A 14,372-nucleotide genomic window follows, 5' to 3' on the forward strand; every position below is an offset into this window, starting at 1 on the left:
TAGTCAGGAAGTGAGTACTGGTTCACTCACTTCAGCCATAAATTACTCATTCAGTGATGCTTTTCCCGCTTCCTTCTAGAGTCACTGATTCAGCCTACAGAGTCAGAAACCCTTTCCTGAAGCTCCAGGTAAATTCACTCCCTAATTTTCACCTAATGATGCTTCACGATGCACACCAAGGTATTTGGTCAGCATGCCTATCTTTGGTAAGTAGGCAGGAAGTGACTATTTCTCCTCCTTTTACTAAACTACATAGAACCAGGGCTTTTTTAGATATTACCAGCAGCAAAACTCCTAGGGTTACAGCAAACGTGATAAAATTGTGCTCCAAGAATAAATTTGCTCCTAATGCTTTCTCTTCTCTTGTTTCCTTTGCACGCCAACCTCAGGCTAGGCTCCATTTTGGCAAGATGTTGATCTTGATTTAGACCATCTTAGGCACCAACGGATGATGATTTCTGGTGCTAACCAGGAGGATCTGATGTTGAGAAGAAAAATCTAGAAAACAAGAAACCTTTAAAGAACCAAGTTGATACTGAAGAAATTCCAAGCACCACAGCAAAAGGTGGAAAAGGTCATTTTGACCAGGGACCCACCTTGGCTGAACATCTAAAGGCTGCTCGAAGGCTGAACTTCTCATCACTGTGTATCAGAAGCACACTGACTTCCCATCAAACCGGATTTCTCCCTAGCAGAACGGGATCAATATAAGAGATCAAAATTTACCTGGAGAGGATTTAGATACACCAGGTCTGGGAAGCCAAACAGAACACCGAGTAATAGGCTCAAGCAAGAAAGGGGCAGGGACATCTACTGGAGGGGGAGGATGTAGGCGGAAGCAGTGGAAAGACCGCATCAGGGGTCTGGAGCAGGCAGGAGGGAGCCAGGCACTGAGCCACAGAGAAGACTGGTGAGAACCAAGGATGGGCAAGGAGGATGCTATGGTGCTGGTATTTTTTTTTTTTTTTTCACGTAGTATCTCAGTCCTTACAGGAAGTATTACATAATTCTACAGGTAAGGAAGTGCTGCTCAGAGGAGTTAACAAGTATCTGAAGTCACATCATTATTAGCAGTGGAACCCAAGAGGATAAAAGGAAAATCATTCCCTGTATGCTAAACTATGACACAACTTACGATTGCTCTTTCCTGCCGGCACATTGAAGCACAGAGTTGCCAGAGGGAGAGAGGGGGAGAGGGAGGGAGAACTTAAGAAACAGAGAAAGGGAAAATCAGTCAGCCAACTGGGAATAGTGCAACTGGGAGAGGTGGTAAGAAAATGTGAAAAATCGCTAGAATGTAGAATCCAGAACAGGTAGAACCCTTTGCTTGTCCAGATGCATATGAATTCTTACAACAAAATTTTCACATATAGGTTTCCAGTGATCATTTCCACAGTCCAAAATAATCATTGGTAAGAAACAGGAAATATTTTCCCTAGGATATTAGGAAGTACTAATATATCAACCCCACTAAAGGCAAAAATAATTCTTTGGAAGCCCAGAGAGAAGACCAAAAATAATGAAAATATGACTTTGCAGAAATTTCCCATGGAGCTGTGAAGATAATTGAGGAGGAAAAACTCTGTTGAGACTATCCACACTGAGAAGCATTTTTCCTCAAATCTGACTAGTGTTTTCTAGACATTCCTGGTCATATCTCTCCCCACTAACACATATTGTTCACTGTTTTATCTCCAATGCCTGAAACATTGCCTAGTATAAAGCAAGTGTTCAGTAAATATCACATGCATGCATAAATGAATGAAACTCTTTGATAAATTACCAGTCTGTCTTGTGGGAATTACAGACGTTTAGCATCCCAAAAGTTTAGCTTATAGCTAATGACAGATATGGATTTATAAGGACAAAGAATCATAGCTAACTTAGACCTAAGTCTAAAACTATATTTTACAGAGCATGAAGGAAAGAAATAAATTGTAGATTCAAGTGCTAAATAAGAATAATAATTTATAATGGCCTGTGGTGGCAGCCAGTTAAATTGGTAAAAGCTGACTGTAGATACCCAGGCCTCTACCACTACCATTAGAGGGAAAATTAAGTAGGAGTGAAGTGGCTGTCTCAGCAGAAGCACATGACAGAGGATGGCCACATTAGCATAAAGCACGGCAGCCGGAAATTATGACCGCTCCTAATCTCCCAATGCTCAGGAGTTTGGTTACATTCAACAAAATGACCTGTCCATTTTGATGCATTGGTATTTCTTCCCATTTCATACACACAAACACACACACACACACACACACACACACACACACACACACACACACACACTCTCCACCATCTTTTTAAAGCAAAATATGTGGGTCAGAATTTTTTTTTTAAAGCCTCATTTTTAACTGTCTCGATGTCTCCAATCCTCTCTGCTGCCCAGTACTTTTCCCCTCAATATTTGATGGCCAGAGGTTTGTTGTAGTCCAACAGGAAGCTGATCATTAAGGCGTACGTTTCTACAGCTTTCTAATGGGTATTAACTGTCATTTAAAAAAAAAATCTCAGAATTCTCTTAAAACATTAATAAGCGTATGTTCCTTCAAAGGTAAAGAATACACATATATTGGAAGGATTGTTTTTTCTAAAGATCCATCCCCTTAGAACTGTATCCGTGAATTCAGAGTTGTATAAAATCTGAAAAGAGAGTCAAATTTTGCAGAACAGAGGGACTGTCTTCTGAAGAAATGGTATGTGTTTCATTGTGATATAATCCTATCCACTTTCTGCAATCCACTTATCCTTACAAAGGATTTTTTAAACACACACACACATACCCCCTTCAGTCTGCATTTCACACATACACCCCTTCAGTATGCATCTTTCCGCTTTTAATAAAAAAGGATGCTTAAGATTTGGAGTCTTTGCCTTTGGAGTGACTGGCATTAAGAATAAAGGAAGCTAAAACAGAAGACATAGGTGAAGCAAATTCAAGACTTTGGGAGCAATGTTGGCTTTGGAAGGCAATTTAGAGCTTAGCTATTCCCCACTGCTCAGGACACTGGCTGGTCATTTCACATCTCTGCTATGCCCCCTTCTTACCATTTCCCTCCAGCAGAGACCAAGACACTCCAAGCGTGGGCTGCTTATCTATCTTCCCTTACCCGCTGCCTGACCTCATTCCACCTGCTCCTGCTCTATCCCAGCTCTGAGCAACAGAACAAGAAAAGGACAACTGCGCTAGACTTGGGGGGCTCCTGATAAATGCGTGTGTGGGCTGAGTTGCCCTGATGTTGTCTTACCACAATCTCTACCTCACCCCTCTCCTTTATTTGAGAGGGGGGAGAAAAAAGAGGAAAGAATCAATCAGAATGATATATGACTCGTCAGTTCTGAAGAAAAGCCCAGTCATGGAGAAAATAGACCAGGCACTGTACTCTGAGTGCAAAATACAGGGTGAGCACGCGCCAGCCTCAGGTGCAATTATGTTTTGAAAACAATGCAAAATTAAAAAAAGAATGCACTCATATATATACCCTCAGAGACAGATATTTATCTAACCTCTGCACGACATGCAGTAGGCTTTGCAACGTCAGAGTTAACTGCTTTGCCTGTGGTTTATACAGTTTCTCAAAGTCGCCAAACTCAACTGGTGCTTACACAACTGCACAGAGTTGCTCACAGGATGCAAGAAATGCCTCCCCAAACTTGGCACATTTACCCAGTCCCACGGCCACTGCCCTAGTTAAGGCCACCATCAAATCCTACCCCAGCATCCACAACAGCATCCTAATGGTCTCCCTGCCCCTTTCCATCTGTGCTCCATCTTATAAACCGTATGAATCACACCTTGATGTTTCTTAAAAAATCTTCAGTCGTCATTGCCCATGACTCTCAGAACAAGGTTCAAACTCCTTTAGGAGGCTTTTAAGGCCAAAAAGATCTGCCCTGCTTCTCTGTCTCTGGTGTCACTTGCCCCAACCCACAAGCCCCTGACAGGCACTCTCAGACCTTTGTCATGTGGCCCCCTCTTCCTCTAACACTTCTTTTCTGAACAGCTCTGTTCACACAACTAAGTTCTAATCATCCCTCAGTACTCAGATTAGCTGTCTTGTCCAGGAAGCCTCTCCCCCCCGCCCCCCATCAAGTTCCTCTAGAAGTTCTATCCACTGCACTGGTCAATGTACAACTGATGGTTCCTCATAATTGTCTGTTTCCTTGTTTATGTCCCTCACTGATCTGTAATGTCCTTCAGCAATGAATGGACCATCCCTAGCCCTATGCTCAGTGTCTCTGTGAATGTGAGTACAGATAAATGGACTTGTGAACGAGTGAAGCCAGCTGGCACACTCCGGTTGTCTAAAGCACACCGTCATGTTCAAACCTCAGACCCCGCAAGCCCAGTGCAAGCAGTCAGACACCTCAGAACATAACAGGGTTGGGATCTACGTGGACAAGACCCTTGGGGAAAATGTTTCTTGTCTTCTTTTAAAACTTGGGAGATGGAAGCCTCAAGGGTCTGTCCCTGCACGACGTCTTCAGGAACAACAAAGCAGCGTGGAGTCGGCTGCACTCACTCTTCCGTGGGGCTCATTTATCCACAGAACCGAGCCATCATGCTGTGGCAGAAACTGGCTAGTGAATTTCAGTCCCATCTTGTCCACTCCAACCTGAAGGCGTGTATTTAGGAGGAGCTCCAGCAAAACTTCAGATTTTATTGCACCTTCACTTTCAAAAGAACTTACATATTTCTACATGTACCAGTAGGGGGAGACATCCAGGATATGTATTTAGTGTATGACTCCGTATGGAGACTAAACAATCTTTCAGGGCATGTGTGTGTTGGATGCACGTGTGCATACATGTATGCACGTTCCTATTTGTGCAGGTAGAGCAAAAGCTCTGGACATCTGTAGATGACAACAGTGATTCCCACTTGAGAGAAGAATAGGGTTGGTGATGGTCAGAGGGGACTTATATTTTTTCTTGATATTCTTCAGTGTATTTTGAAATCTGTTCAACAGCATGCATTAATCATGTAGCTAAAAATAAAAGCAAAGGAGAGAAAATAAAATAGGGTCTTTGATCTGCTCTGCAAGGATGTTCCTGTGTCCTAATTCAACTGAGATCCAGTTTCTAATGGATTCCCTACATATTAGGATTAGTGGTCACAACTGGGACACAAACCATAAGCCTTCTGCAACTTTAATTTCATCTCAAGTTTGATGTGCAATTATCTATTATAAATAACCATAAGATAGAAAAAAATAATGAAAAATACAGCTAATTTATGGTCCTTTCCTTTTCTTTCTAAAAATAACTATGTGTTGCTTTTTTTCAGGTTATCAGAGGGACCCGTGTTCAATTCTCATAGTTTTGATTTAGTTTCATTTTAAGTCAACAAAGTCCCTGGACAAAAATATAAACATAACAAAAGGGGATACATTAGAAAAGATTAACTGGGAGTAATTTTTTTTCCCCTAAAGCCCTAGAGGAACACACTGTCCCCACCGCCCCCAATCATTCACTTTTGTTCCTGTTTGGAAAGTGGTGCCACCTCACTTCAGAATGTGCGATTGCAAAGGTATGGGAAGAAGTCCTGTCTCCAGGTCTCCTGGGGCACTAACTAGGTCTTTAAGATCACACATCCCCTGGATATAATTGCCTTGACATCATCACCCACTGACTCAAACAATCACCTTTACAGTAATACCCTCCGCACACAGAGCGCTCCTGATTATATAAGCTACAAGCAGGAACACCTGGGACAAAGTGCCCAGTGGGGAACCTCTAAGATAAGCTACTTGATTTCTTAATCCTTCTGTCCCTCTGTCAGATCCGCTGGAAAGCAGGAATAGGGGAGGGGTTGTGAAAAACCTCCCGGGGAATCAGAGGCTGAACGGGAGCCAGATGCAACTTACATTTCTGTTACAAAATGCTGCTATTATTACTCCTGCCTGCTTTTCACCTACAGGTGAAAAAGAACATGGAACGTGGAGGAATATGGACGGAGCTTCCACTACGTATTACATCACTGCCAACTTAATCCTCATATCCAAGGGCTTATGCACTGTGTCCTTAACATTATTCAGCATTTTTCATGGTCAAAGTTTTTTAAATAACAACTAACTATATACTGGGCAAGAAGAGATATATATTCATACCATGTAGCACATCCAAACACAAAAAGGACACCAATCAAAACAGAATTTTGGTGGGAGAATAGGAGGGCAAGTGCTTAGTTCATTCTGTTTGTTTTGGGCCACTTTCCTTACTGAGCTGGGAGGCTGTTTCTACTAACAAGTCATCTGCGACAAAGCTGAGTAAGACAGGAACCTCCGTGTGGGCCCCACGCACGTTGTTCTTGATGACATAGATTGCGTGATCTGGGATTCCTGCTTTTTCTTTCAGATCCTTTACCATCAAATCCTGGGATTTATGTCCCTGCTAAAAATTCTAGCCTTGGAGTACTAGGAAATGAGCAATCTCTAAAAAAGGCTTTGTTTCCTGGTAACACCATGTACATCTAGGCAGTGCTGCAGGCTTGATCCCGTAACCTGCACTCTCTGTAAATCCCCGCCAGGCATCATGCAGTCTGGTGGACACAGTCTACCTCCTAAAGAGGCTGAAGAGTTTGGACTTTCCTCCGCGGACAAGATGTGGAGGGCTGGGAATGAAGATCTTTGAATAACGGGGGAAGAGGCAAGAAGAAGCAATGCGGAGCAGAGCAAAGGGACACCGGGGCTGAGGGGAGGGTCAGACACAAGACCACGGCGATACCAGAAGCTGGCAGGGAGAATGGAACAATTAGGGAAGACGTCTGGAGTAAGGCTGACCAAAGATGTACGATGTTCTGATTACTTGATAAGTCAACTAAGGGGAATAAAAAACAAAGGAGAAAGATGAGAGAGAAGACAAAGACATAACCCAGAATTCCAGTGTAACTGGAAGACTAGAATTCCGTGCAGGGGAAGGAGCATGTCTAATAGAAGGGTTGCCGCACATGGTGGCCAGGGCGATCCTCTTTAAAAAGGAAGGCAAGGACTTCCAATGCCTGGACCTTCTTTTGAGGCCAGGCATCCAGAGACGCATATTCAGAGACCCTAATAACCACTATTCCACATTACCAGGGAAGCAATGAGTTAGAAGTCTAAAAATAGTTCTCTGCATAAGGCGATGTGTATTATTCTTTCCTATCTAGAATCAGTAAAACCTTGAGTAAGCCCTTAGCCAAAATTTCTTGTTATTTAAAAGAGAAAGTGATTCTGAACTTATAGTGTAGCCAGTCCTCCCTAAGACTGCTAACTTGACTAGTTACTCTTTGAGATATCAAAGGTCAGGCGGCTTCCTCATCACAGCAGCCCAAAATGTGTTAGTTCAGAGGCCTGGCTCAAGGAAGTACTCAGATATGATTTTTATGATTATTTCAGAAACACAGAAATAACTCAAAATTCCCACTCAACTTCTACCTCAAATTTAGAAATGAAAAGTCACTATCATAGTTCAGGTCAAATAAGTGTTCTTGAAACAGGCCAAGAGGTGCAATGAGTTAAGAGGTCCCTCTAGGGAGTCTTCTCTGTTCCTTTCAAGTCCCCTACGTGGTGCCAGAATGTACAGAGGAAGGAGAGATCTTGGCTGCTCTCTGCACATCTGAGGATGTGAATAGAAAGTTCTGCAGTCGTCATCTCCATGGGAAAAAAAAATCTGACTTTAGTAACATCTTGCCATGCACGTGAGTTATTTTTTGAAAAGGTTTCTAAGCTTGTCAAAATACTCCTAGGTGTGAGTTTAGTGTCTCTTGAAAAACTGAAGAGGCAGAAAGCAAAAGGCAAGCCCTCTGACTACATGTGGCCTTTTTCATTCACGTATGAAATACCTGTCAATTAAGGAAGAGAGAGAAAATTCCTTATCTCTAGGGAACTGTGCTCACATGCTTGTGTTCACTGTGCCGTCCTCATCCAAAGGGCTTTTGTTCCTCCTCTCGGAGTATTTGATCCCCTCTCATTGATGGAAGCGCAAAGCAAATAATCTTCTTACCAAGGCAACTTCCTTGTTTGCTGTCAACAAACTTTCTTGGAAACTGAAAGCAGTTATTTTTTCATTTTACTCATGTAGTATTTAAATTGTTACTATATTGTTGGGCACTCAGATCACAGTTTTCCTGTAAGTTTATTAATACCTTGAGGTTAGGTGTACCTGCTTCATTGTGTGCCCACCCCGCCAACACCCCCAAGGCTTTGCATATGGCAGCCACTTAACTGAGCTTCCATTGGCTGATTCCCTCTGAGGCAGAACAGATAGGGAGGATCCAAATAGAGGTCTGAATTCTTCTGTCCCCACCTGCCACCAATATCACATCCCCCCAAAATCCTGATAGAGATACTCAAACCATAAAGGCACAGTATTTTGGTTTGGTTTGGTTTGGTTGTTGACATATGATGGTCATTAAAAAGGTTTAACTGTGCAGAATATTCTTGCTTTCTAAGTTTCACTGAAATACCCCACATGTCTGGAACAATAATTGCATAGATTAGAAGAGATAGCTCTTCAAATTAAACAGCTGTACCATGATTCACGCTGCCTTATGTCTAAATATCCAGCCTTTACTGAGAAGACACATTTTCACCATGACATACCAAAAAGAGCTAACACAACAAAGAGAAATTGAGGAATTTGAAAGCCAATACAGTTTGAAAAAAAAAGAAGTTTGTATTTAAATGACTAATGTATCCTTTTCCTTATATAAACTTTGAGTATATGCTCACATAACCCTTCCTTTCCACAGGTCCTACATCTGAAGAACTATTAAGAAACTTTCTGACTTAAGGCCAAGTCATAGGGAAAATCCAAGGAACCTGTTTTCTTCAAAGAGTATAGTTATTTGCAGTATAATGAAATATTCAAGAATATATGATAGACATACACATGAATATATTAAAACTTGAGGGAGAAGGGCAGGATCCTAAAAGTGTTCACGCCTTTGTTGGTTCTCATCATCCTTCATCCGGACGGACTTTGGAAGGACGTTGCTAACTGAGGCAGAGCATAGTCAATTACCACGTATGGTGGGAGGTCAGAAAGGGCTCCCACTTCACCTAGGCTCAGTCACCTCACCAGATGTCGATCTTCAGGGAGAAGGGTCAGATGGCGAGCAGAGCGAGAGAGGCTCAGGCAATCTTTTCTCATTAAGTGGCATCTGAGACACTTCAAAGTTCAGACAGTTACAGCAATTTATCTGAAACACAGCAAAGACCTCAGCAGACGTTTGTAAGGATCTAACTGATCCTCTTCTCTCTGACCTACCAGATGCCATTTCCCCCCATAAAACAAAGGAGAACCTTGCTTTTTCCAAAGGAAATTCAGCGATTCACTTCGAGTGCAGTTGGCCCTGGACAATATCCAATTATTCTGGGATTCCTCCAACTGACTGGAATGCTGCTGTTGCTTTAACGAGAGAATGGGTAACTGTTATTTCTCAGACACACAGGTGACCTGGCACCTCATGTCCTTCCAAGTGCAGCTGAAAGCATCTTCTAATCTTCTGTCCAGAGGACTCTTCCAGGAAAGTTCTCAAAAAGAAAAGTTGTGTTTTTTGGTTTATTTGTTTTCTGGTTTTTGTTTTGTGTTGTTTTGTTTTTTTAGTTAAAATGGCACCAGTTGCCTGATATTTCTTGTTCAAGGAGTTATGCATATGTTTCTTTAAAAGAATGTAGTGAAGATCTGACCATTACTTTTGATTGGATTAAATGGGACTGTATTGGGTTAGGCCTCCTGTGAAAACATGTGGGGCTATATGTTTTCCCCCTAAACTCTTTACCAGAACATTCCCCCTCCTTACTCTCTACCAGGAAATCTGCATTCTTCAAGTCTCTACTTAAAAGTCGACACCACCGTGAAGCCCTCCCTGCCCTGTAGCTGGGACAGGTGGTTCTGCGTTCCCACAGGACTCCATTCATACAGAAGTAAGACTTGCCAAGCTGTTGTTATAAATATATACTTCCCCCACAAAAGTATTAATTTTTTCAGGGAAGGTATGTGAACTCTTCCTCATCAGAACGCTTAAAGCCAATTTATATCACTAAGATCCATTTCTCTCCCTAGTCCCCATTCAAATTTTCATGAGGCTTTTTGCATTAATAGAAATATAAGAGACTTCTGCCTTTAGCTCAATAAATACCTGCTCATCTCCATAAAGAATACCTGACATTTTGTAGAGTTACAGACAGACTATTAAACTTTTCATACAGGAGTCCAAACTTGTTTCAATATTTTAATTTGACAGTTAAAAGAACTGCAATAATTCTACCTAATAAAACTGAAAAAGGAGAAAAAAACAAAAAAATAAAATAAATAAAATAAAATTTCAAATAAATGACAAAAAATTCTTACTATTTTTATTAGAAAAAAATAAACAAAAGAAATAATGAACATAAATTACCTCCATGGTCCTTGACAATCGAAGAAAAGCTTTCCACTTGTTTATCTTTCATTAAATGCTAATATTACAACTCAAGAATGTATGATGGTTCTGCACTATCCATCAGATCAGGTGCTAAGTGGTCCACAGAGGAGTTTCACGTCTCCCATGCAAACTTATGTCTCTGCAGCATGCACCCTCAATTTAAAAAGGGAGAAACGATTCAAGGGTGGATGTTACTCAGTGTTGTTCTTTTAACTCTCCCAGGCACCTAGTTCCTAGCGTAGACACAAGGAAGGTTAAAACCCACTCCTCAAGCATTACAAAGAGAATGCAAGAGCCCAAGTTAGAGAAAGGAATGATGTCCTAGTGGAAAGGAAAAGGAACTGGGAGTGGGAAGACTGGGGTTTCCTTCCTGCCTCTACCCCCTGACCTGATGTGTAACCTGGAGAAGGTCACTTTGCCTCAGGAGTGCTCGGGAGCTTCCTGCTCTGTGTAATAAAAGAGAGAGGCTCTGTCACCTGCCGGGTTTCATCCCCTCTAAGAGGTGGCGATTTCATTTGGCTTTTTTCTGGCTCTTCTCCTTGCAGGCTCCAAATTGTGCACACCCCCTATCATGTCTCCTCTCAAACTAGCACAAACCCCTGCCCCCAACATCATGCTATCAAGAATTTATAGTGTAAGAACCGTAAGGAAGGACTTTAAAAAAGAGTAAGAGAGAGAAAATCATCATGGAAAAATGTAGAGACTCTGCAGCTCTTACTCTGGCTCCTTAGTGATCTTAATTACGCATCAATCAGCCCCAGCTCAAATGAGAGATGAGAGAATGGGATGTTTTTGCTGATCTCAAAGGACGAGCTTAAGAGGCAAGCTCATCAGAATCACTGCAGCTGAACAGGTAGTCTTATCCACCCAGGGGGAAACCATTCACAATTTCTAATCATTTTTCAACTCATCATATTCAGTGGTTTCTAGAAAACTCCAATGTAAGTCCTATTCTGAAAACTGTCTTACTCATTTATTTAAATTATTTTGTATTCAAAGTATTTTTCTGCCTCCACCTCACTCCTTCTCTCCCTCTAGTTCACCTCATTGTTCTCTCTTTTTCTATGCTTTCTTGTGCTTGGGTGGGATGGCTGTGGCACCTAAAACCCATTCTCTAAAACCCAAGTCATTATATTACCTGGTAGAAGCAAAAAATGAGTATTTTTGATTTACATCTAGTAGCTGAATTTTATTTTCCCTTTTGAAGAAGACCATTTTCCTATGAATCGTAAAGATGTGTTACTTGAATTTCTCCTCAGATAATATACTTCAAAGTGTTAAAAATAAAATGGGTGCATTCAAACTTCTCTACTTTATTAGGAGGTCACTAGAGAATTATAATGTAATTCAAATAGCTTTAAGGGTGATTTTAATATCAGGTCATTCATTTCATAAATTATTTTCACTTTGGTTGACATTGATAGCCCTAAAAGATAGTGCTTAATATTTCAACATTGGAGACAACAAATTTCATCAAACAACCACTTAACCGGAAGTAATCATAAATGGTAAGTGGCCATATAAACGTGTTTAATTTAAACACTTTGAAACCACCCCCCAAAGCCAACATAACTCCTGATTTTTATTGTTCAATCCAGTTATTTCAGAAAATACAATTCAAATGTGTTTAGGATTCCATCCCAGCAAATGCATAGCAGCAGATAAAAGGGTAAAACCAGGCAGGAACCCAGACATAATCCCAAAGGCAGGATGCAAATAAAATGTCTCGTCAGCTCTTAAGCCTTAATGCATTTTACCTTAAACATTTACATTAACAGATGGTCCCCGGCAGTGCTATAAACTTACTTCTGAGTTCATTTCTGTGTCAGTCTCCACCACATTTATCACTATCCATGCAGTATAAAATGCCACAAGAGGTTTAAATCAGGACAGTAAGGAGCCGGGACAAACTCTGAAGCAATTGGTATCACCTACAAACACGTGCTTGACCTTTGTTTAAAAAAAAAATCAATAGGAGACTGGATGACTGATGCATAGAGGAAGACAAGGGTAAGAGCCAACCAAAGTCACCACATTTGACCAAGGAAGATGCAATCGGGACATTTACCTATTACCCCGAATCCTTAAATGCCTTCTTTTTTCTGATTTTCCATATAGCATGAAGGCATAGAAAATGAAATAGCCATTGGTTATCACAGATGGGATGAAAGAAAAAAAATGTAAGAAATAGATGTAAAGACGGTAATTTTATCTTGTGTGAGGAATGACGATACTTCTTTTTTTGTCATTAATTAGGCTTTAATAGTCAGTTGACAACATTACCAAGTAATATCTTTTTTGTTAGACATCCAGTAACATATCACTGGCTTAGAGTTGACACCCTTTTATTGAAATGTTTCACTTTTATTTTAAAAATCACCGTACAGTAAAATTGAGAATTTTTTTTTCTTTCAGTGGACAGTTCTGTGTATTTTAACACATGTATTGGTTCATGTAACCACCACCACAATCAGGCTAAAGAATGTTTCTATCACTCCTCAAAACTCCCCCATGCAATTTATATTTGATATTTAAATCAAATGAAACTTAGCTCTGATCGTTGTAATGCCCCATTCTAAGGAGATTTTTAAAACTGTTATACGTAATAAACCGTAATGACTTTTCCTATACGTTCCTACACTTTTACTATTTTTGCCTTCGAGATTCTAGGAATTTTCCAGTCACAAAATATTCCACTGGGACCTTGAAGAAACATCCCTTAATGAGATTCTCCCATTTTTCACATAGGGAAAAACAAAAGCAATAAGAACAAAACACTGTTTATATTGTAGTCACGGGCACACACACCAATTGATGATAAAGGAAAAAAAGAGATAAAACCAGTTCACTGCTTTAAGTACATAATGTAAGCCTAGCATAATGCCTGGAACACTGAGTGAACACAGTGAAAGTTCCCTTCATCTTTTGCTTCAATTCTAATTTCTATTTTCAATCCAGTGTTTTTACCTGAACTTTGTTTTTGAGAACTCAAAAAAGCCATTGCTTCTGGCCAGCACTGCTTCCCCCCGTGTGGTGCCCAGCCAGATTTACAGATCAGAGTTTCAGACTAATAGCTTTAGTGAAATCAGATAAGTCTTCTTCAGTCTGCCAATACTCCTGACAGAGTGACTGGCAATGGAATTGTTATTTTTATGGGAGTTCCACATTGCTGTAGGAATAAAACCTCTGTGCCCTAGGAGCAGCAAGTTAGACTTGGTGCAACATCTCACACAGTGCCACTGATGGGAAATAAATGGGAATTTGTCATCTTTTGTTTGGAGATGCTGCTGTGAAGCATGTCACCGTCCATTTAAAAATGAAGGAGGCAGAAAAAAAAATGTTCCATCAATGTCTTCCTGCCTTCCCATGTTATGAATGCAAATAGCAAATGAGTAGAATAAGAATCCTTGGTTCTCCCCAACCCCAAACAAAATCTCATTTATTTGGGGCTGTGAATATACAGCAAAATCCATGCTAAAGTGTATCTGGCCTTTATTTGGCCCTTCTAAAAAAATTGGGAAATTATTCTATTTAGCTGAATCTGCAAATTCTTAAATGAATTTGCCAGAAGCAAGTATAAATTTCCTTTAAGTTTTGTATGGCCTACATTCTACTTGTTCAGCTTAAACTTCTCTCCAATTATAGTCTGCATGAGACAGATTTCCAGTATTTCCTCCTGATGCAGAAGGCATAGTGAGGTAGAAAGAGGACTCATCTGGAGGGCAGAAGCTTTCAATTCTAAATACGGTTCCATCTATTGCCCTTTTTTCAAGCCATTTAAGTTCTCTTGACCTTAGTGCTCATGTGTAGAAATAGACTCAGACTAGAGATAATCTTTAACAACTTTTCTAGTTCTAATTTCTATGATGTCTTCACCATGACTCTGATTATTGCAACCATTTGAAGTTCTCTTCTAAGGTAGAATAAATTCAATGCCTCACACAGTGTAGCACTTAGCTGT

General features: G+C 40.6%; 1 protein-coding gene across 1 annotated transcript in view; it reads right to left on the bottom strand.

Annotated features, from left to right (window-relative positions):
• NRXN3 (neurexin 3) overlaps positions 1–14,372 on the bottom strand; it is a 1,655,134-nt gene that overhangs the window by 643,352 nt on the left and 997,410 nt on the right. The window lies entirely within an intron of this gene.

Source organism: Camelus bactrianus, chromosome 6 (assembly GCF_048773025.1).
Source record: "Camelus bactrianus isolate YW-2024 breed Bactrian camel chromosome 6, ASM4877302v1, whole genome shotgun sequence".
In the NCBI taxonomy this organism is placed as follows: Eukaryota; Metazoa; Chordata; class Mammalia; order Artiodactyla; family Camelidae; genus Camelus; species Camelus bactrianus.